General features: G+C 50.3%; 1 protein-coding gene across 1 annotated transcript in view; it reads right to left on the reverse strand.

The window, feature by feature from the left end:
• The window catches only part of ATP6V1C1 (ATPase H+ transporting V1 subunit C1), a 162,835-nt gene that overhangs the window by 109,024 nt on the left and 38,096 nt on the right, over nt 1-15,715 (reverse strand). The gene's annotated exons all lie outside the window — the stretch shown is intronic.

Below are 15,715 nucleotides of genomic sequence, written 5' to 3' on the forward strand. Positions count from 1 at the left end.
CCAGGGCCAGCCAGACCGCAGCAGCACTGGCAGAGATGTGCGCTTACTGTCACTCTTCTCCAGGCTTGCCCGCCCCATTAGAGCTGTCTCCTGTGGGAGCCCCCCCCAGGAAAGAGGGCAGGGAGGTGAGGGTTTACCTTCCCAGCACAGTTTCTCTGCTTTCTGCTGCCTGCCTGCGTGCAGGGGATGGCCACTTAGTACCGCTCCCGTGGGGCTCTTCGGCCTCCTGCTCTGACTCCCCTGCCTGCAGGGATCCCCACATTTCACAACCGTGGGGCTGTTGACTCACTGCCCCCCACTGCCCTTCCCTGCGGGGCGTTCTAGGCAGGGGCACTCCCTTACCTTATCCTGTTTGACACAGTGCCCTGTGCAGGGAAAACCTGAGTCACTGCCCTTTCTGCTTGTTCCTGGGGGGAATATGCCATTGCAGCCCAACGCAAAAGAGATGCTTCCCCAGCAGTGTGAGTCCTGCCCCGCCATCTTGCTTCAAGGTATTTTACGTTTCATGGGCATAAGGTAAAACATTGCGACAGCTCTGGGTCTGAAAACCTTCCACGTCTGCAACTAGCCATTGGGCTAGGAAGCCAGGTCCCCTCACCAGCTCTGCCTGGCATACTGAACCTTAAATCCAGTTCTGTGATGTGGGGCATAAAGAAAGTGCCACGCCGCATCATTACCGTGCCCACACCAAGCTGGCCATGGCTCTCCTCTGCAGTGCATGGATGGGCTCTGAACCCCCGCTAGCTCAGCAGGGAGCTGAACTTAAATCAGATTTCCCAGGCAAGCGGTCTCAGGCTGCTGTGCAACACAAGGGGAAGAAAGGGAGTTTCTGCACCGCCACCACCTCCGCTGCCGGTGCTTTCTGAAGAAAATGCAGCTGTTAGTGCTTTTTGTGTGAGCTCCAGCTCTAGAGGTGTGCGTGGGGCATGCCTTGAGAGCACCCGCTGCCGGCACCACTGGGGAGGCTGCAGAGGAAAGCCTGTTTCTGGCATTGCTGGGAGCTAAATAAAATACGGCTTCTCACTCTAAATACAGAATTTAACAGTAAGAAGTGCATGTCTGACTGGTTCCAGCCGAAGGCAGAGCCGTAATTGTAAATTTACCTCGTGTGCCATTTTTTAAAGCTTAACCACAGAAGCCAACTGGAAATTAAACCAGCTGTTCGGGGGTTGCAAACCAAAATACTCTGAGCAAACCCCCATGGTTAGTACTTGGATGCCAACACTGGTGGGTGATGGCTGTGGTGGGGCTTGCCAGGGCAGCCACTGCCCTCCTTTCCTGTGCAGAACCCCGCTCCAGGGAGCCGATCCAAAGGAATCCATGAGATCAGCATAGATTTCTTGGAAGCAGATTTCAGAAGTATCTATAAACCCTTCATCTTGCTGCTTAGTGCTGATCTCCAAAGTGATGCGCACACAAAAAAAAGGACGCTGCAGTGGTGACATCAATTACGTGAGTTGGAGCAAAAGACATTCCCCATCCCAGCAGGCAAGGGAGAGCGACTGGGATCTCCCAACAAGTTACGCTGGGAAAGGAGGGAGTGAGCCATGGCATCCAGATGTAATCCCAGGCTTGGTACGCCTGCTCAGTCAGTGGATGCTGGGGGAGGTGGGGGACCGTCTGGGGGGCAGAGGGTGCCTGCCTGCCCTGGGTAGGTCTGAGCAGCATGTCTTGAGGGGCTCAGGGTCTGGTTATCCCACCCCCTTCCTAAACCAGGCCAGATCAGCTATGTGGGGGGGGGGACACTGCGGTGCCGGGGCACCTTGCTCATGCCCTAAGTGTGCCTTTGCCAGTGCTCGGGGATTTTTAATCTCTTTGGAGAGGACAGAGAGAAGGCTGGAAAAAGCAAGCATTTTCCCTTGTGGTTTGGGGAATAATAATTTCCATTACAGCTGGAGTATTTGTGGGAGGCTTAGATGCTCTATGAATGAACTAATATGTATTTTAAAAGAAGAGGGGTCCTGATCTGGGGCAGCTTGTCTGGAGCCACAGACGCAGCTGAGACAAGAACTAGGGCAGCCTGTCTACCTGTCCTGCCTGGAGAGCTTGGCTTGCTGAGGTTTTCCTCCTGAGCTTTACCATCCAGTGGTGCTATTTCAAGACACCCTTAACCAACCGGTCCCTGATCCTGGCAGAGGGTCCATACAGCCTTGGTGCCAGGGTAGGTGCCACAACGGAGACATGGCACATGCCCGAAGAGCCGAGAGGAAGGGCTTTGTCATCAGCGGGCCTGGCTTGCATACTGCACAGAGGCATCAGGTATTCCCCTGGCAGCTCCCCGCTTTTACTGTAAATAGATGAATCATTTGTCTGCTTTGGCAACAAACTTAGATCACCAAGGAAACACTCGCAAGCTGTCAGAAAAGTTAGAGCACAAAATTAGGTCAAGAGAAACGATGAATGAATGAATATGTGCATTATGGGCTCGGACTCCCTGTTCTGTGTCAGAGATTTTCTGCAAAAATCTTTGCTCCTCCTGGAGCATGTAGTCAGGGGGGTGATATTCAGCTAGAACAGATGGTTTTGGAATATGTCTTGTAATGTAATCGAGCATGTCACATGGAGCTTCCATGCCTTTTCTAGGGATATGGGGATCTGGAACGCCTTCTGTTGTTACCAAAAGGAAATGTGATAGTTTGGCAATAAGAAAATGACCTGGTTTTGGCTGAGACAGAGTTAATTTTCTTCCTAGTAGCTGGTGCAGTGCTGTGTTTTGGATTTAGTATGAGAACAATGTTGATAACACACTGGTGTTTCAGTTGTTGCTAAGTAAAGCTTACCCTAAGTCAAAAACTTTTCCGTTCCCCATGCTCTGCCAGTGAGTGGGTGCACCAGAAGCCAGGAGGGAGCAGAGCCAGGACAGCTGACCCAAACTAGCCACAGGGATGTTCCATACCATAGAACTCATGTTCAGTATATAAACTGGGGGTAGCTGGCCGGGGGCTGCCGATCGCTGCTGGGGGACTGGCTGGGCGTCGGTCAGCAGGTGCTGAGCAACTGTATTGGGCAACATTTGCCTTTCTTGAGTTGTATTTCTCTCTATATGTTGTCTCCTTTTTCATCATCATTATTATTACTAGTAGTATAATATTTCAATTATTACATTGTTCTTATCTCAACCCACGGGTTTTACCTTTTTTCTGATTCTCCTCCTCATCCCACGGTGGGGCTGGGGGGCAGTGAGTGAGCAGCTGTGTGCTGCTTAGTTGCCGGCTGGGGTTAAACCACAATAGAAAACTAGAGCAAAACACATCTTTGGCCATCTTGTTATATTCACGACAAGACAGGGGCTAAACTCGCTCATGCACTTGCTGTGCTGTAATAAAAATCAGGTAATAATCATAAAAAATGCATTAAATAATTAAGAATCTTTGCTAGGATACCACAGTTTTGATGAAACTTCGTAACTGCTTGTGTATTCTACGCTGAAAGTCAAAGTAATTGTCTGGTGAGAATAATTCTGCTGTTACTGTTGCTTCAACTACTCGGAAGGTCTTGGTAGATGTCAAGATACTCGCATGGCAACAACTTCCCGAAGAAACCGATGCAGCAGTCGCGCAGACTGCCCATGCACTGATAGCTGCGGCGTGGCACAAGCACACTTTGCCTCAGCTAAAAATTCCCCAGGGCCTCAGCAAAACCTAAATGGCTCTGAAGAGTTGAGTCACATAGTGTCTCCTCTCTGCCCAGCTCATCTCCTGACTGCTTCCAACACATGCAGGAGGAACTGACATTTGTCAAGTCTATTTTTATTTTTTTAAAACCTTCGCAATCATCTCATTTCATTAATGCCATCCGGGCTGAATTCCATACAGTTGTCATTGTTTAATTGTGAGGGCTGGGATTTTTGCAGCGATCGCTAGGGGACTCGCATGGGGAACTTACGGTGAACAGCAACCTCAGGCAGTTTGAACGCTTCTACTTGGGAAACAGATTTTAATGTTTAATTGCCTGGCAGGCAGCTGGGAAGTTCAGCCTCCACCTCCCCAGAATGAGAAGAGAAAGAGAGTATCGCGTGCAACTTGAGTGGTATCAAAGAAAATATAGAGTACAGAGAGCACATTAATGGCCTACAACACAGGGTGGTCAAAAAGTTAATGAAACCCTCATGAAGCAAATAAAGCAGCTCCCCCGACCGCCTGTCAGCCAGGATGTCACGCCGCCAGCCGCAGCACATCGCAGGAACAGTCACTAAATAGAAAGGCGGTCAGAAGCTGCAGCACGGCTAAAGGACAGAGTAGCCACCTTCGAACAAACTGTGCAATCAGCTTAACGAAGACATGACTCTTGATCAGCTGTAATCAGTATTCCTCGGGTAATCCTGACTCGGGGGGGAGGGAGTGCCAAGGCAGAAGTGAGGGCAAGCTTAGCCAAAGGGATTCCCTTCGGTGCAGCAGCGGCACGGAGCGCTGGCCCGAGGAGCGTGGTGGGCAAGGACATCAGAGCTGCTCCTGCCCCTGGGAATTAGGGAAACAGGTTTAGGGAGCTCCCACCACTGGGAATTAGGCCATGTGCTTCCCACTGGCATCACAGACCTTGACCTGGCAGGTAGTGGTCACCCTGGCACCCCATCCCCTCATTGCCCTGCATCCCGCTGCTCCTGGCTCCACACTGGCCTTCCAGAACAGAGCTTGGGAAATGGGGAACCCGAAGCAGCCCCGCTATGTGGGAGCCTTCGGCGGGGGCACTGGAGCAGCTTGAACCCTGCATTGGAGCTGTCCCCCTGCCCAGCCACGTCCCTTACCAACCCTGACCCAAGGGCTTGCCTTCCCCACCAGCATCGGCACTCGCCGAGCCCCCAGCCCTGCTCAGCTGAAGTTTGGGTCTCTTCTTCTCATGAAGCCTGGGAGATGTCAGTGTCTCTGGGACCTCACCTCCTTGCTCGGCGGTGGCTGAGGTGACCTGTGAGCTTCCCACACTGCCAGCAAACTTGCGGCTGCTCAGGAAGGCAGTGTGGTCACCTCCATCCCCTTCCGCTGGAAACCATACTGGTAAAAGAGTCTTGCTGTTTTCTGAAATAAAAGGGAAACTGTGGCATCCCTGTGAAATTCTCAGCCCAGCACATGGGTCAAAAATACTCATCATTGAACAAAGAAGGAAAAAGAAATTTTTACTGTCTGAAAGTACCCAGAGGGGAACGGAGCGGGTGGAAAGGGTGAGCCCTTACAGATATCTAGCCTAGATAGCGTCGCTTGTGTCTTAATAACCCTCCCAGCCATGTCACAGCAGGAATGATTTCAGGTCTTTCCATAGGAGAACATCTGGAGTGGTTAGTTGCTAATCTGCAGCTGGGGGGGATCTTTTTTTTTTTTTTTTTTTCATTTATGCAAAAGACATTTCAATACCCTATTTAAGTGAAGCAACAAGTATGATGAGTCGTGGATGAGTCACCAGACCAGGAAAAAAGCTGCAGGAAGGCTGGACTATTTATAAAATGTAAAAGAAAGAAAGGAAATATATTTTAGATGCAGATAGATCTGGAAGGTGACTCCAGCTTCTCTTGGGGGGTTGTGTATTCCCAGGCACCAGGCAGCAAACCTCCCAGGAGGGAGCAGGGAAGCGCCAGAGGGGTGTGCACGCTTTTTCAGAAAGGATTCATTGACATTGCAGAGAGCAGCATGCACCATGGAGCCTGCCAGCCACTCGCCCCTGGCCTGGCCTTTGCAGCTCCCCCCGGGGGGCACGGCCCCGTCATTTATTGCCTTGGCACTGGCTCTGGGTGCCAGGAGGGGAGGTAAGCCAGCCCCAGCTCTTCGCTGGCACGGCACGAGGGTTGGCTGCCTGCACCAAGGCGGCTCATCGCCGGTACGGTCAGGTTCCGCCGTGTGAGCCACTGCCGGCGGCGCAGGCGTGGGGCTGCCGGGCTTCCTCCACCGCGCTCCCCACCGGCTCCTCTGTCGGGAGGTCCTGGGCTGCCAGCAGGAAACCTCTCCACCGCTCAGCCCCTCCGGCTCTCGGCTCTCACACCACCGTACCGCAACGAGGGAGGTGGCGGTGCCGCAGGGAAACAAGCAAACGAGAAAAGCTATTTGGCAATAATGGTGAGGCCTGGGCATGGCTGGCAAGGGCACTGCTGAGCGTGCAGACTGGCCTAGTGGTTCCACAGGCTGGAGATACCACTGCCTGAGGCTGGGCTTGGGCAGCGGAAAGCAACAAAAGCTCCACTTCCACTGAACACTGCCAGAGCTGTCTCCAAGAGGACACATGAGCAATGTGCCGTGGCCTGCTCACACAGCAGGTATTCGTGCATCTCCCTGGCTTTTGACAGTTAAATTCTGGATAATTGTAACTGCTCTGGGATGCAGTTGGGCAGGCATGGAGCAAAGGGCTCCTTGCCAAGAAGGCAAAGAGTACCTGAGGTCTTGAATGTCCCACCTGCAGAACATGGTCGATGTCTGTTGGATGGGGTCAGACTGCACCAGTGCCTGTTGCTTTCGGTGCGGGGGGGTCTGTGGCTGGAGTCCTTCGGGTGGCCAGCACAGCTCTGCCCTCACACCCCTGCCCTGTGCTCACACTGTCCCTGCTTCTGACGCTGGGTCAAAACCCAAAAGCTTGTCACAAAACCATGTCACGGCATGGTTACACAGGTGCTTAGACAGGGCACATGGATTGGAAGGTGATGAGCTTTTTTAGCACTTTAGACACAGACTATGTGCTGGTGCCTTGATTCAGTGCTCACAGCTCTCATCGTAGAGATGAGATGATGAGAAGAGATGGTGCTGATGTTTGGCACATGTCCCAGTTTGCAGGATACCTGTACACCTAATGAAATTTGATGTGTTTAGGAATTTATTAGTCTCTAGTTTCATAAAGCACTGGATCTGGGGAAGAGGGAGAATGGATCTCAAACGTTTAAGTAATAATGCCTCTTGAATAAGTAGACACCATATGAAAAAATGCTCACTACTATTTGCATGCTGTTTCAGGCTTTGAATGGACAGTGGTTTGGTGAGTAAATAGTGTGAGCTGGGTGACAGCTCCTCAGCTACTACTTTTTTTAAGAAATCACCCAAATCAGTGTGTTTCAGGAGGGAAATCAAAGTGATTCCTCACTTGAGGAAACTAAATCAGTTAGTATTGTTTCCTAAAGTTAAGATAGCTGGCTGCCTTTGTTACCCTTGGCCTTTAAGAGAAAAAAAAAAGGGGGGGGGCACCCAATTTGTATGTGCTTAAATTATTGTTGGTTTTAGCAGGTATCTTGGTTTTGTCTGGAATAGAGTTAATTTTCTTCCTAGTAGCTGGTGCAGTGCTGTGTTTTGGATTTAGTGTGAGAACACACTGGTGTTTCAGTTGTTGCTGAGTAGTGCTTGCTCTGCATCAAGGACTTTTCCGTTCCCCATGCTCTGCCAGTGAGCGGGTGCACCAGAAGCCAGGAGGGAGCAGAGCCAGGACAGCTGACCCAAACTAGCCACAGGGATGTTCTGTACCATAGAACTCATGCTCAGTATATGAACTGGGGGGACTTGGCCGGGGGCTGCCGATCGCTGCTGGGGGACTGGCTGGGCGTCGGTCAGCGGGTGATGAGCAACTGTATTGGGCATCACTTGGGGCTTTTTCCTTTTGGGTTTTATTCCTCTCTCTTTCTCTCTCCTTTTCATCATTATTATTACCATTATCATTATTATTATTGTTGTTATTATTATTGCCACTGGAATTATGTTATTATTATATATTCTGCTGGGGGTCCCAGGGGGCAGTGAGCAAGTGGCTGTGTGGTACTTAGTTGCTGGCTGGAGTTAAACCATGGCAATAAGTAAGAAGAAAAGAAAAAAAAAGGCATTCCTGCCAGGGTATTTCAGTGGCTTTTACCACCACCATCAACAGAAACTTTGCAATGAAGTGTTAATGGATTTAGTTTTGCAACACTGCTGCTGGGGAGAATTCCTCAGCAGCATAACAGGGTGCTGTCTTGGCTCCATCACATGTATCTAGGAAATCCAGGCCCTGCTCCCTGAAAGCACTGAAGCCTACAGTTAAAAGCCATTCCAACACTAAAGCAAACTTCTAATTGTCCTGAAAGGTGTTGTTTTCCTCCATCAAATAAAAATCCTCCCTGCAATAAGGAATCAATCTGCTTTATTTCTGCGCGCTGCTAATGTCATTGGTTGGCTTAAGTAGTCTATAAAATAAACCACTGCTTTTGCTGAGGTAGTGCCATTGAGGTATGCAGGCTGTGGCGGCTGGGAGCTCCTGGGAAGGCACTGCCTTGTCCCATCGAGGCTTAGCAGGGCTTGCTGGGTCTGGCATCTTCAGACGAGGTTTCAGAAGTCTTGCTACCCACTGCTTCACTTCGGTGCCGGGCAGGACAGCCTGTGGTGGGTAAGTCTGCACTTTGGAGCCAGGCGTCAGTGTCGGTGTCTGACTGGCAATGATTTGGGGTTTCTTTCTCCTGGAGTCTCACCTGCCTTGAGCTCTGAGCCTTTGGTGTATAAGTTCTCACTGACAGCCAAGCTAGACCTGCTTGGCAGGGCTGATCACTGCCGTTTTGGAGGAGAGCCAGGAGGACCGAGCATCACCGGAGCTCAAGGGCGCAGGGCAGTTCTCACTTCCCTGGTTCTTCCTCTCCTGGGTGTGGGGATGGGGAGGAGGGAGCTGCGCTTTGCCCTCCCCACATGGACCCTCTGCACTAAAGCACCTCACAGGGGAGCTTGGGGAGGGGGAGAAAGCCACGCAGGGAGAGCGGAGGAATGGGGACACCCTCTCACCCACCTGCACTGGTCACTAAGACCAAGGCAGTGCCCTGCTGCTGATTAGCATAATTAACACCCATGTAACAGGAACTCTTTACAGCCCTGAGCACCGATTGCCATGTAATTTCAGTGCTGGGTTTGAAGCCACAGGACTCTCTCTTAGCGTCACCGAAGTCGAATAAAATGTTGCTATTAATTAACTCTTTTGCTTTTTGGCCCATTTTTTCCTGGTACTTTTTGCTTACACATTAATACTCCCTGTTTTCCTCTCTGCTGCCTATTTCTCTGTCTCTTCAGTGTTGATCTAGCAAATTTCATTCCTTGTCCCCTTCTCAGTCAGCGAGCCACCGCTTTAATTCGACTCCAGCGTTGCAGGTGCGCTGTGCAAGAGGAAGCGGGATGCTTCGATACGCTGGGTTGGATTCTAAAGTTTTGACAAACACTGATATTTCCCAGGGCAACATCCCCCTTACGATACTGCACCCAGCATAAACCTCACTCTTGCAGACACAAATGTAGCTCTGCAGTGTCACTTGCTTTCTAAGCAGATGTTTAATTGCAGAGGAGGTATGAAATGGGGTCCTGGGCCCTGGGGGAGCCCCAGGGATATGTTGGATGCAGCAAAATGAACAGCCTGAATTTACTGGATGTGACCTGAAACTGCAAAAAGAATTTGTGGCTTTTGCTAGGACCGTAGTTGGTGCAAAAACCTCCTCCAGAAAGTCCCCCTTGCTCTGGCACCCTTCTGGCTCCCACCAGGCAGCAGGCACCCCTCTCGCCCAGAACTCATGCCAGCGGGTTTCAGATCTGGGCATTTGCTACCTGAGACATTGGTGCATTAAAATGAGCAGTCGTCTGAAGGAGGGATTTCCAAAGCAGCCCAGGATGTGCCACCTGGGAGCTGGCTGGGCTCACCCGGCTCTCTGGCCTTGGTTTGCCTCCTGGCTGGCCAAGGGTCAGAAATTCAACCACGCCATGCCATTTTCATTACATCAAATTTCTAAGGGAATCTCAGAAAACCCTAAATCCACAGGAAGAAAATGAAATCCATTTTATTCTTCCCACTCACCACTTAGACTAAAGGTGGTGTTCCCTTCAGCTCTACCTTCTTGTAATACCAGCACACCAGAGCCAGGATTGACTGAGCCAGCTTGTATTTCAGTGTTTCGGAGAAAAACATACACCAGTCTGTTCCCCCACCTTTTTTTTTTTTTTTTAAGAATGTCCAAAATAGTTTATTTCTGTTATTTTATTCTGAGCAAGCACTTCCACAGCTGCTTGCTGAGAGGCTCCTGAAAGGGACAGCTTTTCTACATGACAATGTAGGACACATGAAGTATCTTCTAAGGCTTCAAAAATCTGCCTTTGCGGGCAGGGCTTCAGGCAATTTGCTATTTTTAATGCAGGGTTAAAAGAGACCATGCTTGTGTTAACCACGGCTATGAATGTGGTGATTGGAGCCTGAACTCTTTGCCCTGGGAGATGGCGATGAGTTCATGGCTGCAGCTGTGGCTCCTTGCCAGCGGCAGTAACACGGGGCAGCAGCTCTCAGGTCCCCTCACTACCTTGTGGGCTTTGTCCCCAACGTAGCCCCCATGCTTTGGGTCACACAGCATGCCACGGGGACCACTGAGGGTTGTGCCACCGGGACTGCCCAGGGTTGTGCCATGTGGGAGGCCTCCTGGAAGGAGGCAGCAGCCAGGGAAAGGGTGTGCAGAAGGACCACTTCAACAGTGTCCTGCTGGGCAACGTCTGTGGCGTGTGGTGGGCACTGGGTGGTGTGTGGTGGGTGGTGCGTGGTGGTGGCCGGGTGCAGCAGCTCCCAGCCCCAGCTCAGCAGCTGCTCCAGCCACCGTGGTGGTGGGGCAAATGGAGTTACAGGAGGAAAAGGTCCACAGGGAGCTGCTGGGGATGGGGAGGCTGCGCGGGCGCTAGGGTACTAACCGCAGTGCAGGAGGCTTGCTGCCCCGAAGGGGGGGATGGAGGAAGACAAGAGTGTGAGGCAGGGGCACAGGGATTCCAACAACCCCGAGGAGTGCAAGGTATAGGGTAGAGGAGGGGATGTCTCCAGGCATGCTGATATTTTGGAGCGGTGGTTCACGGGGTTCGAAAATACGGTTCGCTAGGACTATGCAAAGCTTAAAAACTGTAGAAATCACGAATTCAGCTGTAACTCTGCTTCCTTCTCTAATTACAGCATTTTTAATGAGCTTCCTGAAAAAAAATAGAGCCAAATATTGTTTTCCTTTTGCTGTTTTCTTACTCTGCTCTACTTCAGCATGTTGGCATCTCCCACACATTCCTCTAGTTGACTCAGACCCCTGGGAAAGAGCCCGAGAGAGAGACGGGCCAGGGCAAGAGCTGCACCCTCTCCAGCTTGGCAGCCCTGCAGCCTCAGTTGTCATGCTGGCCGTGTTCGGAGGGGGCAAGGGCTGGCGCCGCAATGCCGGGCTGCAGGTCAGTGCCATCCCCGCTCCTGTCCATCACGCGCTCTGGAAAGGAACGTAGGGAAGAATCATTGTGCAGAGGTTGTTTTTCTTGTAGCTGCTCTTCCTTTTTCCCCTTTCAAAGTTATGAAACCAGGGGCATGAACTCTTCCAGCGGGGATCTAAGACCTTTTGACAGGAACATCTGCATAGGGAGATCCTCGGCATAGGGAGCGATGGGGAAGAAGGGCTGAAGATGCCTGTCAAGCAGGAAGCAGAGAACAGCAAAGGCAGGCGAAGCAGCTTCACTTCTGCTGTTGCTGAGCTGGGAAAGCCATTGCCTGGGGCTCCTCTAACATCACCTACCACCTCCTGCCTCCCAGCTTTGAGGCAGGTCCTGCAGAACCCACAGCTGGGAGTAGTTGCATCTTGGCAATGTCTTCAATTTCTCTTTCTTTTCTTCCCCCACCCCCTCCAGGTAATCCAATTTATATCACACACCCCCAGTAATCCTAAAATTAAGCAAAAAGTGGCTGGGGCTGAGAGGGGCTTTTGTAACACACAGCATCTGTGCAAGGCAGGTAACAGGCTGTGCTGCCAAGGCTTCACTCCCCATCTTTGCTGCAACTGCCTCTGCCTGCACATTAGTCCCCATGAGCCACTGTGGTGAGACAAAACAGCATTTGTCATGTCTTGCTGAGAAAGGGGCTCCCTGCAGTGCTCAGCCCTCCTGCAGCTCAGAGCAGGATGCCTGAAGTGAGGCAGCCTCCCTCCTCCCCTTCGGTTTGCCATGTGATGGCCTGTTTTGCAATTCAGAAGAAAATCAAGAGAAAAACTCCTTGTATTAATTTTTATTCTGACATTAGAAAGGCAAATAGCAATTCTTAGCAGATTGGACTGATCTGATTAAATTCTGAGTGGCTCCTGTGCTGATGGCAGTACTTGAGGCAACTCAGTGGCAAGCTAAAAAAAAAAATAATATTGCTCTACTGAGAAGCCTGGGAGGTTTATTTTTCAGTCCCTGTAGCTGGTCTGAGAATTTCTTCTTTAAAAAAAAAAAACCCACACCACTTTTCTGAATATGAATATACTAATTTGAAAATGGAGCCATAAACTGTGAACTCACCCATACTTAGACCTTGGTGCCTGGGACACGGCCATGGTACTTTGGAAAGAAGGTCACTCTATTTCATGAAGTGGGTTTTTCATTAGTTAAAGCTGACAAAAAGCCTCCGGCCTGATTCTTATCATTCTTGTGGAGTTTCCAAGGGCATTTGGGGGATCATAAATACAACCAGAGCCTTTAAGAAAGTTTGTTATAGAGGAAGTTTTTGAGCTATGGTTGACTCCCAAAGGCATGAAGAGCACTGATAATTATATGGATGCCTGAGTTCACAGAGTTAATTCTCTAGTAAAGTCTGTGCTAGTAAAAGATGAAAAGGCAGACCTTCACACCCCCCGATGACACTGATTTCCCTGCTGTTGCACTGATGGAACAAATTTAAGCCAGCACATAAGCAGCAGGAGGGTAGTTCAGTGACTGAAGCAGCCCATGGGGGAGGTGGGTACCTCCAGGGCAATACAGAGCCCCACAGCGAGGGCTGTACCTCTCTTAATGTACAACCCAGGTCACCCCACTTGCTGTCTGCAGCTCCTGATGCTGAGCCTGAGGGTGGTGAGCCCCTGGCACAGATTGCCCAGAGCAGCTGTGGATGCCCCATCCCTGGCAGTGCTCCAGGCCAGGCTGGATGGGGCTTTGAGCAACCTGGTGTAGTGGAAGGTGTCCCTGCCCATGGCAGGGGGGTTGGAACTAGGAGATCTTTAAGGTCCGTTCCAACCCTTTCAGTCCAAACCATTCTATCGTTCCATATGATATCATTCCATATGATACCATTCCATATCATTCTATCCTATGATGCCTTCAGCAGGAACTGGTGCGGGGAGACAATTGGCCCCAGTGTTGAGCAGCTGGAATTTGAGATGTCTGGGCTGGGTCAGCGCTGAGCAGAGCATGGGGGACAGCTGCAGCGTGCCTGGGGACAGAGCCCGGGATGTTCCTCTGTGCACACCTGGACCCCAGCCCATGGATCGCACTGCCTGGGTAAACGCCAGAGCTGCTGGAGTGGCAGTGAAGAAGACATGCTTGCACTCTCCTGTTTGCATTGGTCACCGCATACCTGGGAAGGCCAGCTCTGGAGGATGGCAGTGAGCCCTCCCGACGAAAGCTCTGCATCTGGTGTAGGTGCTCCTACATGGCAAACACAGGTGGGATCCTTGCCCAAAGGCTGCAGTCGGGAGTACTTTGTCCATTCCCTGCTGCGGGGCTTTACTTGCCCAGCTCTGCCCTTCCTGCCAGGGAGAAGAAGTGCTCTGGGCTTGCCCGCTGCCAGCTGTTGCCTGGTGGGCTTCCCCGAAAGACATGGGCTACAAGGCTGGTCCTTTTAGCGCAGAAGGTGGCCTGGGACCAAATCTGCAGTCTCCTCTCTGTGTGTTAACTGAGGTGTTGCTGCAGAAAAGGCCCTGCCAGCACCTACAGCAGAGCTTTGGAGAGAAAATTACTTTAGCTGATGATGGTCAGCACTTGGCAGAGTCTGGCCGAAGCAGCCTCTCTGGGAATTTCAGCTCTGTCCCAGCCATCTTGAAAACCTGGGACAGCAGAGCTGGGAGCGGAGCACCACAAACCGCAGTGCTTCTTAGCAAACACTGGAGTCGGTGATGAAGCTCAAGGTGAACTTGGTGCTCCGTGATACACGGATGCCCGCAGCTTGCTGAACGAGCACTTCCCTGCACTGCGGACGGCCACATTCAGCCTGCTGCAAAAGCTGGCTCTCTTCAATTCTTCAATGCAAAAAATGGGAGCCAGGTGGTCCAGGCAAAGGACAACTATTTTTTCCTTTTAGGCCCATAGACTAAGCAGAATATCATCTTGTGCTGCTGCAAATGTATGTTCCTTCTCTGCAAATATACCCATATCCAAGTTCTAAGCTGGCTTCTCTGTGCCAAGAGTAGTTCACACACGGCACCTGCTGCCTTTCTGTAGCAGGAGTGGATGCCCTAAAATAAACAAGTGAAAAATAGGGGAAGAGTAAAAGAAGAAGCTTGATCAGAGGGAACGTCAGCTGATAAAGTAACAAATCCATTTGCTAATGTAACTTTTACAACTCCTGAGAACCTCAGCCAAAAATTAAGCAATCCTCTTGCTTTGCTCCAATGCCAAGTGACTTTCAGTCTGCACCATCTATATTAGCTCATACAAAACTCTCTTACTACCTCTTTGGGGATGGAAGAATTTAAAAGCCCAGCTATCTTGGTGTTTTAAATTTGAAATACTGTGGGATTTACGGGTGTGGCTGGCAGAAAGCACAAACCTATGCAGCTTGCTTTTGTCCTTTATTTCCCTTTATTTGGATATTTTAAGATTATTTGCCCAGTCAGTGACACTGGTGATGGCCACCTTTATTTCAGCTGAAACACATGTGTTTTAAAACCTACTGGAGAGCCTGCTGACGGGCTGAGTCGCTTCTCCTGTTGCCACTACCTGGTGTCACTACTCCAGCAAGATGTGACGTGCGTCAAGGCTTCTCTGGTCAGGTGTAACCAGCCCCATGCAGCCAGCATGGATGTAATCACGTGCCTTTAGTACTCAGCACTTAACAGAGCTAAAATGTCTCATGGCAGCTGATGTGAAAGTCGGTGTGGCCCACTGCATCCTGCTGGAGACTGCTAGCTGGCTTTGGCTCTTTTATGGGGTGCTTTTCTTTCTTTGATGTGCCTTTCATAAACATTACGTAGCAACAAAAGAACAAGTAGGGTATGTGCAAAAGGGTATACCAGCACTTCCTATAAAAATGCTAATGTTACTTCAGGCCTCTTGAGGGTGTTCAGCGATGTGCAATAAATTACTTTTTTATGGTTTTGTGGGCAGTTGTGAATTTAACACTTTTCAAGGAGCAAGGAGTGTCTTTGTAATCACAGTCAAGGAGATGGAATAAAAACCATTCCAGCCAGCAAGCACAAAAATATCTGGCCTTTACCTTTTGAGTCTTCCTGATAACATTTGAAATCCAGTTAAACCTCTATACCCAGGAGAAAACTAACACAAATAATGTCAGAGAGATTGATGCTAATGCTAGGCAAGGGAGAGGGCCTCTGTCTGTTCAAACACATTTAGTTATCCTTCCCTCTGTAATAATCAAAGGAATATTCTAAAAACGTTAGATTATTAGAGGTAAGCTCATCTCCCTATTTGTTATTTGTGATACTCTGCTCCAGCGTAATGAATATAAGAGATGAGCTGCCGTTTCTGCCAGATCTCATGGGTCTACCCACATGAAGTGTTGGAAGCGAACTGCTCTTCATCTGTAAATTGGAAGTGCAAGAGGTCGATGGGTACAAAAGCTGTTAATAGATCAGAAAAAATAAGCTGAGGTCTAGAGAGCCACCTGAATTTAAGTGGAAAGCCTGGGTCTCCCTGAGGGGAAAAAAAGCAGACGAGAAGGAAAGGTGCCGCAGAGCGTTTCTCTTCCAAGCTGGCCCCAGGGTGAAGCCAGATCTCCGGGGTGTCATCAGGAGACGCTCCTGCACAGATCCCAAGCCTCA

This window comes from Falco peregrinus, chromosome 3 (genome assembly GCF_023634155.1).
Source record: "Falco peregrinus isolate bFalPer1 chromosome 3, bFalPer1.pri, whole genome shotgun sequence".
Lineage (NCBI taxonomy): Eukaryota > Metazoa > Chordata > Aves > Falconiformes > Falconidae > Falco > Falco peregrinus.